The sequence below is a fragment of the Sycon ciliatum genome, chromosome 3 (genome assembly GCF_964019385.1).
Source record: "Sycon ciliatum chromosome 3, ocSycCili1.1, whole genome shotgun sequence".
NCBI lineage: Eukaryota > Metazoa > Porifera > Calcarea > Leucosolenida > Sycettidae > Sycon > Sycon ciliatum.
In genome coordinates this window covers 36,377,060-36,395,725 of record NC_088645.1, presented here as the reverse complement: position 1 = coordinate 36,395,725, position 18,666 = coordinate 36,377,060, and positions in this window count along the sequence as shown.

The following is an 18,666-nucleotide window of genomic DNA, read 5'->3' as shown; positions in this document are numbered from 1 at the left end:
AGGGAAGCTTTGCGAAAACGAATTGTACGAGCCGAAAGCCAAACTCCTACAGTACTCCTCATGCATGACATTGTGATGGACTAGTTGACCACAAAACAAGTTGTTTCACACGACATACGTTTCGCCGTATGGTTTGTGACGGCTCATCAGGTGTGCAATTTGAAACTCGGATGTTGAGCCATAAATAAATGTAGTAGAGAAAAGAAGAGGACATATGGATACGAGTTAAGAGTAACTATCCATTACTGTAACATGATACTATATACAGTCAGAAAGTGCAATAACTAGGCACAATACTGACAGAGTACTGAAACATTCGAGGTCCTGACACCTAGCTTGTTTTGTAGTCAACTAGTCCATTAAAATGTCATGCATGAGGAGTACTGTAGGAGTTTGGCTTTCGGCTTGTGCAATTCGTTTTCGCAAAGCTTCCCTTTCTTTACTTATCTTTGATATTTATGACCCACCCAAGCTGGGTGGTGTGCTGCTTTGCTGCTTCGAATTGTAGTTAGACCGCTTTGTCAAATATCATACTGGTCTCGTCATCGTCCAGTAACAATCGACATTCTTTGTGTCCGTTGGGACTGTAGCTTTTGCTCGTTTTCGTTGCGCTTGCCTTCCCCTCTTTGGTCTTTCCATAACCTTGAACCTTCCAAGTTGGAAGGCTGCCGGTTAGCGCTACGGAGATGTGTCGAAGCTAGGTGTCAGGACGTCGAATGTTTCAGTACTCTGTCAGTATTGTGCCTAGTTATTGCACTTTCTGACTGTATATAGTATCATGTTACAGTGATGGATAGTTACTCTTAACTCGTATCCATATGTCCTTTTCTTTTCTCTTCTACATTTATTTATGGCTCAACATCCGAGTTTCAAATTGCACACCTGATGAGCCGTCGCAAACCATACGGCGAAACGTATGTCGTGTGAAACAACTTGTTTTGTAGTCAACTAGTCCATCACAATGTCATGCATGAGGAGTACTGTAGGAGTTTGGCTTTCGGCTTGTACAATTCGTTTTCGCAAAGCTTCCCTTTCTTTACTTATCTTTGATATTTATGACCCACCCAAGCTGGGTGGTGTGCTGCTTTGCTGCTTCGAATTGAAGTTAGACCGCTTTGTCAAATATCGTACTGGTCTCGTCATCGTCCAGTAACAATCGACATTCTTTGTGTCCGGTGGGACTGTAGCTTTTGCTCGTTTTCGGTGCGCTTTCCTTCCCCTCTTTGGTCTTTCCATAACCTTGAACCTTCCAAGTTGAAAGGCTGTCGGTTAGCGCTACGGAGATGTGTTGAAGCTAGGTGTCAGGACCTCGAATGTTTCAGTACTCTGTCAGTATTGTGCCTAGTTATTGCACTGGCAGGCACAGTGGGTTGGTCAAAGACCATGATTGAGATACGAGAGGTACCTGGTTCAAGTCCTGCCTGGGAGCGGTTTTTCCAGCCGTGCTGCTACCCACAGTCAACTGGGAACTTGTGGCCAGGCACAAGGGGTACATGGATGCAGCTAATGGGGTCGCTTTCGGCAATTGTGCCAGTGGTTGTGAGACTTACCCACTCACCCCCACCGTTAGGCGCTGCATCTGCCGCTAGGGTTTATCGGGTGTTAGCGGCCGTCGTGAGTTCCCTTCGGGAACGGATACGATAATTTACTTTTTACTTTTTATTGCAATTTCTGACTGTATATAGTATCATGTTACAGTGATGGATAGTTACTCTTAACTCGTATCCATATGTCCTTTTCTTTTCTCTTCTACATTTATTTATGGCTCATAATCCGAGTTTCAAATTGCACACCTGATGAGCCGTCGCAAACCATACGGCGAAACGTATGTCGTGTGAAACAACTTGTTTTGTAGTCAACTAGTCCATCACAATGTCATGCATGAGGAGTACTGTAGGAGTTTGGCTTTCGGCTTGTACAATTCGTTTTCGCAAAGCTTCCCTTTCTTTACTTATCTTTGATATTTATGACCCACCCAAGCTGGGTGGTGTGCTGCTTTGCTGCTTCGAATTGTAGTTAGACCGCTTTGTCAAATATCGTACTGGTCTCGTCATCGTCCAGTAACAATCGACATTCTTTGTGTCCGTTGGGACTGTAGCTTTTGCTCGTTTTCGTTGCGCTTGCCTTCCCCTCTTTGATCTTTCCATAACCTTGAACCTTCCAAGTTGGAAGGCTGCCGGTTAGCGCTACGGAGATGTGTCGAAGCTAGGTGTCAGGACGTCGAATGTTTCAGTAATCTGTCAGTATTGTGCCTAGTTATTGCACTTTCTGACTGTATATAGTATCATGTTACAGTGATGGATAGTTACTCTTAACTCGTATCCATATGTCCTTTTCTTTTCTCTTCTACATTTATTTATGGCTCAACATCCGAGTTTCAAATTGCACACCTGATGAGCCGTCGCAAACCATACGGCGAAACGTATGTCGTGTGAAACAACTTGTTTTGTAGTCAACTAGTCCATCACAATGTCATGCATGAGGAGTACTGTAGGAGTTTGGCTTTCGGCTTGTACAATTCGTTTTCGCAAAGCTTCCCTTTCTTTACTTATCTTTGATATTTATGACCCACCCAAGCTGGGTGGTGTGCTGCTTTGCTGGTTCGAATTGAAGTTAGACCGCTTTGTCAAATATCGTACTGGTCTCGTCATCGTCCAGTAACAATCGACATTCTTTGTGTCCGTTGGGACTGTAGCTTTTGCTCGTTTTCGTTGCGCTTTCCTTCCCCTCTTTGGTCTTTCCATAACCTTGAACCTTCCAAGTTGAAAGGCTGTCGGTTAGCGCTACGGAGATGTGTTGAAGCTAGGTGTCAGGACCTCGAATGTTTCAGTACTCTGTCAGTATTGTGCCTAGTTATTGCACTGGCAGGCACAGTGGGTTGGTCAAAGACCATGATTGAGATACGAGAGGTACCTGGTTCAAGTCCTGCCTGGGAGCGGTTTTTCCAGCCGTGCTGCTACCCACAGTCAACTGGGAACTTGTGGCCAGGCACAAGGGGTACATGGATGCAGCTAATGGGGTCGCTTTCGGCAATTGTGCCAGTGGTTGTGAGACTTACCCACTCACCCCCACCGTTAGGCGCTGCATCTGCCGCTAGGGTTTATCGGGTGTTAGCGGCCGTCGTGAGTTCCCTTCGGGAACGGATACGATAATTTACTTTTTACTTTTTATTGCACTTTCTGACTGTATATAGTATCATGTTACAGTGATGGATAGTTACTCTTAACTCGTATCCATATGTCCTTTTCTTTTCTCTTCTACATTTATTTATGGCTCATAATCCGAGTTTCAAATTGCACACCTGATGAGCCGTCGCAAACCATACGGCGAAACGTATGTCGTGTGAAACAATTTGTTTTGTAGTCAACTAGTCCATCACAATGTCATGCATGAGGAGTACTGTAGGAGTTTGGCTTTCGGCTTGTACAATTCGTTTTCGCAAAGCTTCCCTTTCTTTACTTATCTTTGATATTTATGACCCACCCAAGCTGGGTGGTGTGCTGCTTTGCTGCTTCGAATTGTAGTTAGACCGCTTTGTCAAATATCGTACTGGTCTCGTCATCGTCCAGTAACAATCGACATTCTTTGTGTCCGTTGGGACTGTAGCTTTTGCTCGTTTTCGTTGCGCTTGCCTTCCCCTCTTTGGTCTTTCCATAACCTTGAACCTTCCAAGTTGGAAGGCTGTCGGTTAGCGCTACGGAGATGTGTTGAAGCTAGGTGTCAGGACCTCGAATGTTTCAGTACTCTGTCAGTATTGTGCCTAGTTATTGCACTTTCTGACTGTATATAGTATCATGTTACGGTGATGGATATTTACTCTTAACTCGTATCCATATGTCCTTTTCTTTTCTCTTCTACCATTATTATTATTATTATTATTTGGAAAGGATTGGGAGAACTTCATATTCAAAGGATCAGTCGGGGAAGTGAACTGCCTGAAAAGAGAAAAAAAAAACAAAAACAAAAAAAACGCCAGACCCACCAGGATGTCCTGGTGGGTCTGGCGTTTTTTTCTCTTTTCAGGCAGTTCACTTCCCCGACTGATCCTTTGAATATGAAGTTCTCCCAATCCTTTCCAAATTTAATCACTTTCTTTCACCTCTGGTAGTTTCCAGAAACTGACCGTGGTTGGTCCCCTGGGGGAGGGAAAAAGACCCAAGTGCCATCAGTATGTGTGGCACGTGTTGTGAGCTGCCTTTGGAGTGAAAAACTTGTCAGCGCCTTCTAGGTTCAGCCTGGTCCCATAGCTCAGTGGTTAGAGCATTGCTCATGACAAGCAGGGTCCCAGGTCCGTGTCCTGGTGGGTCTGGCGTTTTTTTCTCTTTTCAGGCAGTTCACTTCCCCGACTGATCCTTTGATTATTATTATTATTATTATTATTAATCCAACATCTCCCGGCTCGTCAGAAGACTGCCAATATATATGAGAAGTCGGGTGGTAGCCAACCACGGCGAACTGAATAATAAGGAGAGAAACAAAGAGAGTACTGTGTTTGCGATCGTAACCTAAGCATGACGGCAAACACATAAGTTCCGTACGAGGTGAATTGCTATTTCTGGACATTGTACATTTCTGGACATTTCGAGTAAAATAATTTTTCGTCGCGTTTAGAGTCAAGTCAGTCAGGTTGATGAAGTGTTTTCTTGTTGTAGTTGACAGCTGGGCTGTTTTAGTTTCTCCTCGTGTCGGTGCCTTGTTGATAGCCTTTTCTTGGGAGGCATTTCCACGAGTTTTGTGGTACTATGTCGCATGAGAATTTTAAATTTTGAGTAAAATAAGAAGTAATGGACGAATCGTTGGCTTCCCCATGTGCACTCCACTTCAGACGCTGTATAGTCTTGGACTTGTTGGCTGGAAGTGTGAAGAGGCCAACTGCAGTATATCAATCGAAAAAATAACAAAAAATGGTGCAGTATAGGATGCCTATTGACGCTATTTTACTTTCATGTTCAGAATTCCATACACTGAAATTTAGGCCAAAATATTGGCCTGTCGAAAACATCCTGCTATAAAGTCTCTGGGATCACAGCATGAGCAATTGTCACATATTTGGAAAGATGAAGGATTAGGCCATACAATAGATACAAAATGATATGAAAAATGTAAAACACACAGCCAGTGGGCCTCTATTTTAGTTTCATGTCCAGAAATTGCTATTCACCTCGTACCCCGGAACTTTTCAGTGCTCGAAAACGACGTATAAAATATCCATAGCGCCCCCACGGATTTCCCCCCCCCTCCCAATCTGTACTCTCTTGTACCATCATCCATCAATGCGACGGACCCCACGATAGGCGGTCAGCCTTTGGGTCATCCTAATAAAGTTATTATTATTATTATGATTTTAAATGTAGAAGAGAAAAGGACATATGGATACGAGTTAAGAGTAACTCTCCATCACTGTAACATGATACTATATACAATCAGAAAGTGCAGTAAGTAGGCACAAAACTGATAGAGTACTGAAACATTCGACGTCCTGACACCTAGCTTCAACACATCTCCGTAGCGCTAACCGACAGCCTTCCAACTTGGAAGGTTCAAGGTTATGGAAAGACCAAAGAGGGGAAGGCAAGCGCAACGAAAACGAGCAAAAGCTACAGTCCCAACGGAACAAAGAATGTCGATTGTTATTGGACGCTGACGACACCAGTAAGAGTTTGTCAAAATATCGTACTGGTCTCGTCAGCGTCCAGTAACAATCGACATTCTTTGTTCCGTTGGGACTGTCGCTTTTGCTCGTTTTCGTTGCGCTTGCCTTCCCCTCTTTGGTCTTTCCATAACCTTGAACCTTCCAAGTTGGAAGGCTGTCGGTTAGCGCTACGGAGATGTGTTGAAGCTAGGTCTCAGGACGTCGAATGTTTCAGTACTCTGTCAGTTTTGTGCCTAGTTATTGCACTTTCTGACTGTATATAGTATCATGTTACAGTGATGGAGAGTTACTCTTAACTCGTATCCATATGTCCTTTTCTCTTCTACATTTATTTTTGGCTCAACATCCGAGTTTCAAATTATTATTTTAGGGAGGTTTAGTCCCACGTAATCCGTGGGTACTTTACGTGTGTGTACCACGTGATACTCAGTGACCCACGTACAGACGTTTTCTGATTCAGGACATACCGTGTATGAAGGCTCACCCACGTTCCGCCAGAACGTGGGTGAAAATCAGAATGGAGTGCATTGTGCAAGCTGTGAGGGTGCTCAGCTGAAGAAGTTTCCGAAGTAGGAAATCAAAATACTGGATGAGCTTCTTAAGCCCGGGTAGCTTCGTCTTTGACCAGGTTTGGGCCTTTCGCTTCATGCTTCTGTTTGTTCCGTGTGACTAAACACAACATTGCAACGTGGGTGCCCTTCATCCACGTACGCGTTTCCGTTACGTGGGAACTAAACCTCCCTAATGGCACGAAAAATCGTACTCCGTGTAACAGATTCACTGTTACTACTAACACTAGGATTAATACTGGATGAGCTTCTAAGGCCCGGGTAGCTTCGTCTTTGACCAGGTTTGGGTCTTTCGCTTCATGCTTCTGTTTGTTCCGTGTGACTAAACACAACTTTGCAACGTGGGTGCCCTTCATCCACGTACGCGTTTCCGTTACGTGGGAACTAAACCTCCCTAATGGCACGAAAAATCGTACTCCGTGTAACAGATTCACTGTTACTACTAACACTAGGAATAGGATACACTTATCACCTGCTATTATCACGCTGCTGCTGTTAGGTGTTATGTTCATCATTGCTTGTTCCTGTATATAAGAATGCATTATGGCAAGTAAAGTAAAAGTAAATTATCTTATCCGTTCCCGAAGGGAACTCACGACGGCCGCTAACACCCGATAAACCCTAGCGGCAGATGCAGCACCTAACGGTGGGGGTGAGTGGGTAAGTCTCACAACCACTGGCACAAGTGCCGAAAGCGACCCCATTAGCTGCATCCATGTACCCCTTGTGCCTGGCCACAAGTTCCCAGTTGACTGTGGGTAGCAGCACGGCTGGAAAAACCGCTCCCAGGCAGGACTTGAACCAGGTACCTCTCGTATCTCAATCATGGTCTCTGACCAACCCACTGTGCCTGCCTGGTTTGCAAGGATAATTGCTTATTCCAAGAATGACTACTGAAGTTAGTTGGACTGTTACACTGGTAGCAAGAGGATGGTTTTTCTTTTCGTCATGTTCGGGCTTTGCGCAGTGGCCGCATTAGTCGCCTACGGTATATTCGAGATTCAGAAGCGTCTGAAGCACCTTATCGCACTCGGTCAGTGCGATGGATCAGATCAAACGCCAAGACGTGCTCAAGCTCCCAGCGGAGAGAGGCCACGCATGCGCCATGTTAAGTCTCCGCCTGTGTTTCGTGGAGATACAAGAGAGTTCAAGGAGTGGGCCTTCGCCATCGAACTCGCCATGAAGTCCCTGCAGCTGGACAACGCGGAGGAGCGCTTGAGCTACGCGGCGAGTTTTCTAGAGGGCAACGCTCGTCTTTGGTTTATCGCCTCTCAGGAGGCAAACACGCTGTTTTCCGACTTGCCAGACCTGAAGAGCAAGCTGGGAGAAGTGTACGGCCCGGTTTATGACAGGGAACAGGCGCGCATCGACTTATTCGCTCTTCACCAAGATGAGACTCTGAGACTCTTGACGAATACATCAACAAATTTTCGCGGCTTAGCTTACAAGTTCCCGAGCTTGATGACCACTCCAGAGCTATCTTGTTCACGCGTGGGCTGGCTCAGGGCCTGAGCGGTGAGGTACTTAGGGAGCATCCGCAACATTTGGCCCAAGCCATACGAGCTGCGGTCTCAGCAGACCAGTCGATGCGGCTAGCCCAAGCAAGCTACGCCAAGGCAGTGCGCGCACCAGGGCATCAGAGGCGCCAGCCTGGACCCTGGTCAAGCCAACCAACACCATCCGGCGGGAGAGAAACCAGGGAGCCAGAGGGTCGTTCAAGGCTGTGTTTCACCTGCAGGAAACCCGGCCACATTGCCAGATTCTGTCCAGAAGGAGGGAGGAACGCCACAAGCAAGCCTTCTTTAAACGATGGACGCCAGTAAGGAAGGGAGTGCGACTACTGGCGAACACGAGAGCACCCAGGAATAGGCCACGAATCAAAGTTCAGAACAAATTCAGCCCCTTAGCAAATGAGGAACCACGCCTCGAGGAGACCGAAATTCAAGCCTCGCCTCTCAAGCATTCGTCACCTGATACTGTTTGCCGGCCTAATGAAGTAACCGCCAGCACAGGGAGCATTTCCGCCGACAACGAACACGACCTAATGCGCGTCCAGGGCAAGATAAATGGACGTCGCGTTACCATGCTACTGGATACTGGGTCAACCCACGACTTCATTTCAACTGACCTTGTCAAGAAGCACAACATCTCCACAACAACCGGTAGCGACGTCCTGAACGTCACACTTGCTGATGGATCGGTCCGCTCACAGCCTATTACGAAAACGGACAGCGACTTTAGCGAGCACCAACAGTTCCTAGTATTCCCTATGATGCGGTGTGACGTGATCCTCGGCAAACCATGGCTGACCCGGACGAACCCACAGATCAATTTTCGTACCAATGAAATCAAGCTGGAGGGTGGATCCATCATCTGTCAACCGAGTGAAAGTGATGGCACGGACAAATCCAACCCACCGATCGAGACGTTCCTCATCTCAGGGAAGCAGGCTAGGCATGCAATGAGAGGTGGCGCAGAAGGAATCCTAGCGTATGTGACAGCAGATCCAGACGAGCCACAGACGGTGGATAGTCCGGGTAGGGAGGATTAGAAGGATTTCAAGGACCTGCTGAAGGAGTTCGGGGACGTCTTTCCCGATGAGCTTCCAAACAAGCTGCCACCCAGAAGAGGCGCAGATCACGAGATAAAAACGGAAGAAGGAGCTAAACCGCCATCTCGTGCAGCATATCGTTTACCAAAACCAGAGATGGATGAGCTTCAAGCTCAGCTCACCGAGCTGCTCCGTAGAGGATTCATCCAGCCCAGCAAATCCCCATACGGATCCCCTGTGTTCTTCGTAAAGAAAGCGGATGGAACACTTCGAATGGTATGCGACTGGCGTGAGCTAAACCGCATAACCATTAAGAACAAGGCATGCCTACCGAATATTGACGACCTCTTTGATACCGTCCAAGGCAGTGCGTATTTCACCAAGCTAGATCTGAGGTCCGGTTACAATCAGATTCGAATAGAAGAAAAAGATATTCCGAAGACAGCAATAAATACCCCATTCGGTCACTTTCAGTTCACAGTGATGGGTTTCGGCCTAACAAATGCCCCGGCAACATTCCAAACCTTGATGAACAGTGTCCTCCAGCCATACCTGCGTAAATTCGTTGTGGTGTTTCTAGACGATATCCTCATATTCAGCAAATCATGGGAGGAGCACCTCGATCATGTCAGAACCATCTTAAACACCCTCAGGAGGAATGAGCTATATTGCAAACCGTCTAAATGTGAATTCGGCCGGACAGACGTTCTGTTTCTTGGGCACCGGATAGACGGCCAATGCATTTCTCCAGATCCAGAGAAGATCAAGGCCGTGCATAACTGGCCTGTCCCGACGACGGTCACGCACGTAAGACAGTTTCTGGGATTCGCTAATTACTTTAGAAGGTTCATTAACGATTTCTCGGCCATCTCCAAACCCCTGGAGGAACTGACAGGGAAACATGTGCGCTTCGAGTGGAATCAGACTCGACAGGAGGCATTTGAGCGATTGAAGTCTGCTCTGCTGGATGCACCAGTGTTGCGACTAGCAAACGTCAGTCAGGATTTCCGCGTTGAGACTGACGCAAGTGACTTCGCTGTGGCAGGAGTCTTGACGCAGCAAGCAGAGGACCAGTCCTGGCATCCTGTGGCTTACGTGAGCCGAAAGCTGTCTTCTGCCGAACGGAATTACACGGCCGCCGAGCGAGAAACTTTGGCTGTAGTGTACGCCCTGCAGTGCTGGCGAGTCTACCTATTTCGCCACTTTCAACTCTACACCGACAACATGGGAGTTGTCTACCTCAGGACCAAACCAAACTTAACCAAGAGAGAGGCTCGATGGATTGAATTCCTGGCCGACTATGACTACACGGTACATCACAAGCCAGGGAAGTGCAACATAGCAGACCCGTTGTCACGTCGACCAGACTTGGAACTGAATGGAATCGAGTTCTCTCTCGATGTGAATCAAGGAATTGCGAATCAGATCTCAGCAGGGTATGATAGTGACCCAGAGCTTTCGCCAGTAATCAAGCGCTTGATGGCTTGCAGCGAAGACGCCATGCATGAGCGATACGTCTGGAACAGTGTGGACCGGCGGCTGTACCTAGTAACATCGGGCGATGCTCGCCTCTGCATTCCTCGCGGTCCGGTACGGCTGCAACTGCTGAAACAGAATCATGATTGCCTGACGGCCGGCCATCCGGGGAGAGACAGGACCTACCTGAAGCTGAGCAGATACTTCTATTGGCCAGGCATGAGAAGTACTGTGAAGGACTTCGTTAAATCTTGCGACCGGTGCCAACGCGTAAAGGGTAGCCAGACCAAGGCAGGACTGTTGCAGTCCCTTCCAGTCCCCGAACAGCCCTGGACAGACATCAGCATGGATTTCATCATGGCACTGCCGCTGACCTGCTGAGGACATAGCGCCATTCTAACCTTTGTGGACCGTCTGAGGAAGTATGTGCACCTGATCCCGACGACTGTTCATGTTGACTCTAAGGAGGCAGCCCGATTGTACGTGGATCATGTGTTTGCTGCCCATGGCTTGAGCAAAACGATAGTTTGTGATCGAGATCCGCGATTCACGTCGGCGGTCTTCAAGGAGGTTTTCAGTATTCTTGGCGTGAAGCTAAAAATGAGCACGGCCAACCACCCGCAGACCGATGGCATGACTGAGCGTGTGAACCGTGTCATTGAGGATACGCTAAGAGCTTTCGTCAACCATAGGCAAAACAATTGGGATGAACTCCTATCGCTATGTGAGTTTGCGATCAACAATGCCGATCAAGCGTCAACAGGTAACACGCCATTTTTCCTCAACCATGGATGCCATCCAGTTACTCCCTCGAGCTTATTGACGAAGCAGAAAGCTGGAGCTGGCATGGACACGAATGGTCCGCTGTCATGGCTGGATGGCCGCGTAGAGGCACTACGTGAGGCACAGGATGCCATCGTGGCGGCGCAGGCCCGGCAATCATTGTATGCGGATCGAGGACGGGTGGAGGACGCCCTGAAGGAGGGGGATGACGTGTTGGTCTTCAGGGACTTCCTGCTGACGCCCGAGGAACGAGACAGGCCTTCACACAAATTAAGGCCCAAGTGGTATGGGCCGTTCAAGGTGCAGAAGAAAGTGGCCCCGAATGCGTACAGATTAGCTCTTCCAAGAATCATTCGGGCCCATCCAGTGTTCAATATTGCTGCCCTCAAGCTGTACCATGGCAATGAGATACCGGGCCGTACTCAGCCGGCACCTCCACCCCTAACCGATGCGGATGGCCATACGCGGTACATTGTCGAAAAGGTGTTGTCGCACAAGAAGAGAGGACGGCGCACGCAGTACCTAGTGAAATGGAAGGGCTACCGAGATGCCACCTGGGAGCCGGAGGAATACTTGATGGATGAAGCGGGAAACGCTATTATTCCACTGAAAACCTACCTGGACCGTTTTCATAAAATTGCTATTTAATTGGCAGCCACAGTTGTATTGCTAGTTTCTACGTGTTGCAATAGAAATGTAGCATTCTGCATGATTAGGATAGTGCTTCCCTGCCAGCCAGGCGTTATTTGCAGAGGACATGCACTGGATCTTGAGTTCATCAGTGTTGTTTTCGGCTACCATGCATTCCACATATCCATGCATGATCATTAGTTTCCATAACTGTTCCTTCGAATTGGTACCGTTCTGACAGTTGAGAGGGGGGAATGGTGTAACAGATTCACTGTTACTACTAACACTAGGAATAGGATACACTTATCACCTGCTATTATCACGCTGCTGCTGTTAGGTGTTATGTCCATCATTGCTTGTTCATGTATATAAGAATGCATTATGGCAAGGATCATTGCTTAATCCAAGAATGACTACTGAAGTTAGTTGGACTGTTACACTCCGGAACCTTCCTGTTAGCTCCCTCCTCCGCCAGAGCACATCACCCAAGAGTGTACAACTCCATGTACATTATAGCAATAAAAACTGCTTAATGGCAGTTTTCTAAAAAAAGTTTTTGTGTTCTAGTCCATGGACCCCGTCTAAAAAGTAAGAAATTAACGAAATTTGATCGCCGAAAATTATAATTTCACACAAAACCTCACAATAATCACACACAGGATGAAAAGCGAGAAGACCTTTTCTCCTCGTGGTCCTCTTTCCTATTCATGCATGTTGGCGCAGTACTCGTACAAGTCACCCATGAGGTGTTAGCCAAGATGGACTCTTGGTCGGACTAAACAAGTGTTGAAAGCAGTATTTTTTTAAAACTAAGATCCTCAAGTGTTGTGATTGACTGGTCTCCTAGTGACACCACGAATCGTGCTGGAAGGGAGTTCCGTAACCTCTTCTCTTGTTTTGGCCTTGAGCAAATGGTGACATTCCCCACACACTTTACCCCCCACGGCTCAACATCGTGTATTGACGTTGTACTCACGGATCATCCTCACCTACTACTCTCTGTTACATCTGTTGCTCCTCTTGGTGCATCTGACCACGCACAGATCCTCAGTCATTTCCTACTGCCTACTGATGCTGTTTACCGTGAGGAACCTGCTGCAAGCGGACATCCCGCTGCTGCACCCCAAAGCCACTTCAGCAATGTTCCTGAAAAGCCGGAATATGACTTTAAATCCGTGCCATCTTCCGTCTGGGATAGTGTGAATGCAGAGCTCTCTGATATTGACTGGAGCTGGCACCTGCGTGCCAGCAACGTCGATGATGCGCTTTCACACTTTTCTTCCATTCTCAACAGTGCCCTTGAGAAGCACCTCTGGCCATTCGGAAAGCAGCCGTATTCTCACCGCTGCCCACGGCCCAGTCAGCCACCCTGGGTTGATGCCCATCTCCGCACAGCAATCAAGTGGAAATATGATCTCTATAGCATTTTTAGGAAGTACCCAACACAACAAAACAAACAAGCATACCAACAGCAGCGAAATATAGTGAAAACCCTGACGCGGACAAAGTACAGAGCTTATATCCGCTCAATGAAAACTACTTTGCAGGGTAGACACCGTCCATCGCTTCACCAGTTTGTGAGACAAGCAAGAATTCGAAACGTATCACGGGAAATTCCGTCACTCACAACAGGGACTCAGCAGGCGGCTGACCCTTTGGCCAAAGCTACGGCATTAAACGCCCAGTTTGCCTCTGTGACTCGGCCAGATGACCCGTTGCTCTCTATTCCCCCTATTCTCACCCCCTCGGAGCCCTCAGCTTGTTTCACGTCCGTCATCACCACAACTGCCACTGTCCGGCGTCATCTGAAGAAGCTTCCGACGTGCAAGGCGTCTGGTCCGGACGGCATCCCCAACCGGGTCCTCAAGGCCCTGGCACCATCCATAGCATTCCCTTTGTGCCATATTTTCAACATGTCATTTACCACGGGCATATTCCCTTCCGCATGGAAAACAGAGAAAGTCATACCTGTATTCAAGAAAGGTTCCCGCCACGAACCTGCAAACTACCGCCCTATCTCTCTTCTTCCCTGCGTGTCCAAAGTATGTGAACGCATCTTTTATGACCACTTATACAGACATGTTTCGCCGTTTCTGAGTCCCGCACAATCTGGGTTTCGTAAAGGCGACTCCACCTCTCTTCAACTGACCCGCATCGTGCAGCAGGTGTGCCAGCATAAGGATAACAGAGCGCTTGCTGGCATTTGCTTCTTTGACTTGGCCAAGGCTTTTGATACCGTCTGGCATCGAGGACTTTTGGCAAAGCTCGAGCATGCATTCAGGGTACGCAAACAGCCACTCTCCTGGCTGAAATCTTATCTCTCTGGGCGTTATCAGTACGTAACTGTGCTTGGCACATCCTCGGCTGCAGAGCCAGTATTGTCGGGCGTTCCTCAAGGATCAATTCTTGGTCCCCTACTATTTATAATTTACGTAAACGACTTACCTGCAGTCTTCCCTGGAACGTCTCTGTTTGCTGACGACACGACCCTTCTCACCTCATCAGCTTCCCTCACTGGCCTGAAAAACAACTTGCGTGCTGGCATTCAGGAAGTTCTTTCCTGGATGTCGTCCTGGAGGTTGTCCCCAAATCTATCAAAAACAAAGATCATGCTCTTCCCGCCCCAGCCGGAGTTCACAACCCTCATCCATGCCAACTTTCCAAATCCAATTGACATAGTGTCTTCTCACAAACACCTTGGCATTGTGATTTACTCTGCACTCTCTTGGGTACCTCACATCGAATATATCTGTAAAAAATCAAGTAAATCCTTAGGAATTCTCTCCCCCCCACTGCTCCTACCTCCCACTTTCTTGCAAGCTTCTTTTTTATTTCGCCTACCTTCGCCCAATATTTCATTATGCAGATACGTCTTGGGTTGGGTTATCCTCTTCCGCTGCTGCAAAGCTTGAAATACATCACAAGAAAATCCTTAAAATTCTCCTCCGTCAACCCCGCATGCTCTCATCATCCGCCCTTTATAAAATCGCTCACACAACCCCGTTATCACATGGACGCAGTGCACACCTGGCTTCTCTTGTCCATTCTATTAAGCTTGAGTTGTGCCCACCTCATCTCATGTGTTTTAATTGGTTCTCTTCTCTAAGAACTAGAAACTCACTCTTACTCCCTAAGTGTAACTCATCCACTCCTTTGCGCTCCCCTCTCTTTATTGCTTATTCTGTTTGGCTCACTCTACCCAGAGAAGTTAAGGACCTGACCTCACTCCGCCTGTTTAAGATCCGTGCCGCCCCTTATTTACTGCGACATGCATAGCTCATTATCCACATGTCCTTTGCGTCTCTGTGTTTTTCACTGTTTTTATTTGACAGTATCTTTCTTTACGGAGTTGTTGTTGCTGTTCGTTTTGCTACTCTTTATTTTTCCCTCGCTAGTTTGTTGTAAACCAGACGTTCATGACTCGACTGTATCAACGTGAGTGAGTTGTCATTTTTCCTGCTTTCGCGGGGAATATTTCTTCGAGTTCACAGAGAGTTTTTCCAGGCAGCGCTCGAGTGCTCATACGGTAAGACGTCAAACTCCGCGGGCGATCGCCAGGATTGCAAATCTTTTTGAAACGGACTGTAGTGCAGTAGTGGAGCTGCACCATACTCTAACATCTTGGTTGTGTCTATGTCTGGCCAGGAAGCTAGAGATTGCCTATACTGGGACCCGCTCTACAAGAGGTCAGAGCTTGTGTCCAAGTGTCGTCATGAGAACAAGTTCTACCTTCGTAACTTTGTCGGCAACACATGCATAGCTTTGTAATCACGCTACCGGCTTTGTGTGTGGGTGAGGGTGTGTGTCTGCAGCTTGGACTTTCGCTGTCCGAATGACTTATCCCGACACAAGACCCAAGAATTACTGTGTGGAGAGGAGTATGTGGGAGAGACGGAGTGTGTCAGGGAGCGAGTCCAGGAACATTACCGAGAAGCGAGAGTCTGTGCGCCGCAGAGGCCCTGGGGAGAGCACTGCGCATTGCACCAACCACCACAACATCCATCCACAGCGCCATTCATTCCCTTCACATCACCATCCATACTCGCAATGGAAGTGTCATACGTGAACCGCCGGATAAGGGAGGCAATCCACATCTCCAGACGCCATCCTAAGGTGAACCGTGATCGTGGTTGGGTGTTGCTTGACAATTGACAATGTGAAAATTTGGATGATGATCATTGTTTCTGTTGCCACTGTCCTGTCCTGTTGTCATGTGTGCTTGTTCACGCCATTGTTATATACCAGTAGTTCAGCACAGTGTTGTAGTGTAAGTGCAGTTTGGCGACGGAATCTCATCTCCTTTTTTTTTGTCATAGTCCCACCACTATTCACTCCTTGTTTTCAGGCACATTGATATTTTTGTGTGTGTCTTCAGTTACACGTGTGTGGGGTGTGGGTGTGATTTGGAGTGTGAGCTTGCGTGAGTGTTGCTGCGAGTGTGAGTATGAGTGTGTGTCTCAGTGTTTTGGCATGTGCATGGGTATATGCCCAAAGGATGGTGCAACTTTATCACGTATGGTGTAGTTTCGTTCCACTTTGTGTTGCCTGTTATAGGTCCACCTCACTTGTTTCTCTCCTCAATCCTGATGAAAATTTGATTGAGAATTATTGTAATTTGCAACGAAGAGACCACTTGGATTGAAGATGGTGTGTGTGTGTAAGGTTTTCCATTTACAATTATAATGAAGTGGCTGCAGTGGCAGCTTGCGCACATTAACAAGAATCACTGCCTCGCCTAATAGCTACTAGTAGTTGTTATTAGCTCTATACAATGTGATGAATCTGGAAAGGCGATTGTCTTCCATTGATTATTGGACTAAATTGGTCAAACGTGAACGTACATGTATACCAGCAAGAGTACATAACCAGTTATTATGTACTCTTGATACCACCCAATGAACACCCAACCGGGGATGTTCACACGCACTTGGTTGGGGCTTTCCAAAGGTGTGAGGCGTGTGTGTGCACGATCTTCCTATCATTCGTAAGCCTAATCATTGAGAAGAACATTGATCTATCCTATGGCATACCATGCGTCAAATAATTTTCGAAAGAAATAAAAGCTACTAGTAGTTGTTATTAGCTCTATACAATGTGATGAATCTGGAAAGGCTGCCATTGATGATTGGGCTAAATTGGTCAAATGCGAACGTACAGTATACCACCCAATGAACACCCATCCACACCAGATATACATGACTATGCATGTCACAACGCCATTCAAACGTATAGAAGTAGAAAACCGTACTTTACCAATAACGAAAGACACCAGTTTAAACAAAGAATAAGAATATAGTCGTGGATAGTTGCTGCATAACTTGTTCTCATGTATTTCTTCTCTTTTTTACATTTCAAGTATTACTGGCTCAGTATCCGAGTTTAAATATAAAGGAAATGTACAATAAGTGCTCGGATACAAATGTAAAATAAACACTACGGAACGAGTGATGAAGCAACTATCCATGGCTGTAACAAGATAATAAGCAGTCAGAAAGTGTGCTAACAGGGCACAACACTGAATGTCTCAGTAGCCTGTCAGTTGCGTGCCCTATTATCGCACTTTCTGCCTATTATCTTGTTACTGTCGTGAATAATTATTGCTTCATAGCTCGTTCCCTAGTGTTTTCTTCAATTTTACATAGAACAATTGCATCAATATATCCAGTACAGAGAATGTGTCGAAAATGAAGGAGTCCTAAAGGATCAAATCTGTTCTTTCAGAGTTAAAATAATGTTACAGTCAGAAGACACAAAAGCACACCATACACAAACCTGATAAGCGTATACTGTAACTACACTCTGAACAAAGCAAATCCTAGGTCCTCGTGAACAATCATAATGTCAATTGTAAAATTACTAACATGAAGAAGTAAAAATACACATCACTGTCTAAAAGCCTAAGAAAGGGGTTGGATTTAGCCCAATGTAACACACGATAGATGCTTTCAAGACTTCTATGGCGTGCTACACTGGTTACCAGGTACAACCACGAGGAGGTACCCACCAATTGTACCCAGAGCCTGGTTTTTCGGCGCCAGTTACCTGCCGTTCAGCCCCCAACATTGTTTACACTTTCCCCTCCGTGGAGGGAGTTGGTGGGACTTTGCATGGGTGCTGAAATCAGCCGGTAACGCAGCATTTACAAAGGAGTTGGAGCTCAACCCCACACCAACTGCACCATACCCATACCTTTGAAAGTGTCTGCTCATCAGATCCGCTCACCGACGACCGTCCGACCGTAGCGCAACCAGTCGGTTAAAATACTTTGCTGGTCTGGTGAGAACTAACGGAGGATCGACATTCCGGCACTTGTAGCACTCGAAATTGTTCCTCCGATATGCATCATTACGGAATTCTCCAAGGGCACAGCTTTCATGATAGATGTCAAAGCACACATTGCACTCGATGAGGGCATCGCACGGCGGAGGCATTGCACAAAAGCAAAACGTTGTGTCCACCTTCACAGGACGGGCAGAGTCAGTGAAGGGTACACCATTCCGCCGACGCTTTGGAAATGACGTGAATCTATAATTTCCAATGCAAGACAATAGATGGTCTCGCATCTTCTTCTGATTTGAGCACGCCACTGATGGATCCTTTCCAAGCGCCAGCTCAACGGCAAAGGCTATGGCAAACAGACCGCAATCGGCTGAGCCAATTTGCCGCTGCACTGAGGCACAAAACAACAAACTACTTTTGGGCATGCTACAAAGATTAGGCTGAATGCTCATGATGTCCAAGTCATCCATAAATGAGTACCAGTATCAAACACTCGTGAAAGGTGCATTTAATACGCACTGGGCAAGGTCAACTTACATCAGCTTCTACCCCTCCTTGCTGAACGGAGTCTGCCGAAACTACCATGCCATCGACATCGGAGGAAGGACAAGTTGGCTTACGGTAAAAGAAACAAACAAGCAAGGTCAACTTACATCGGATTCTTCCGCCCCTTGCTGAACGGAGTCTGCCGAAACTACCATGCCATCGACATCGGAGGAAGGACA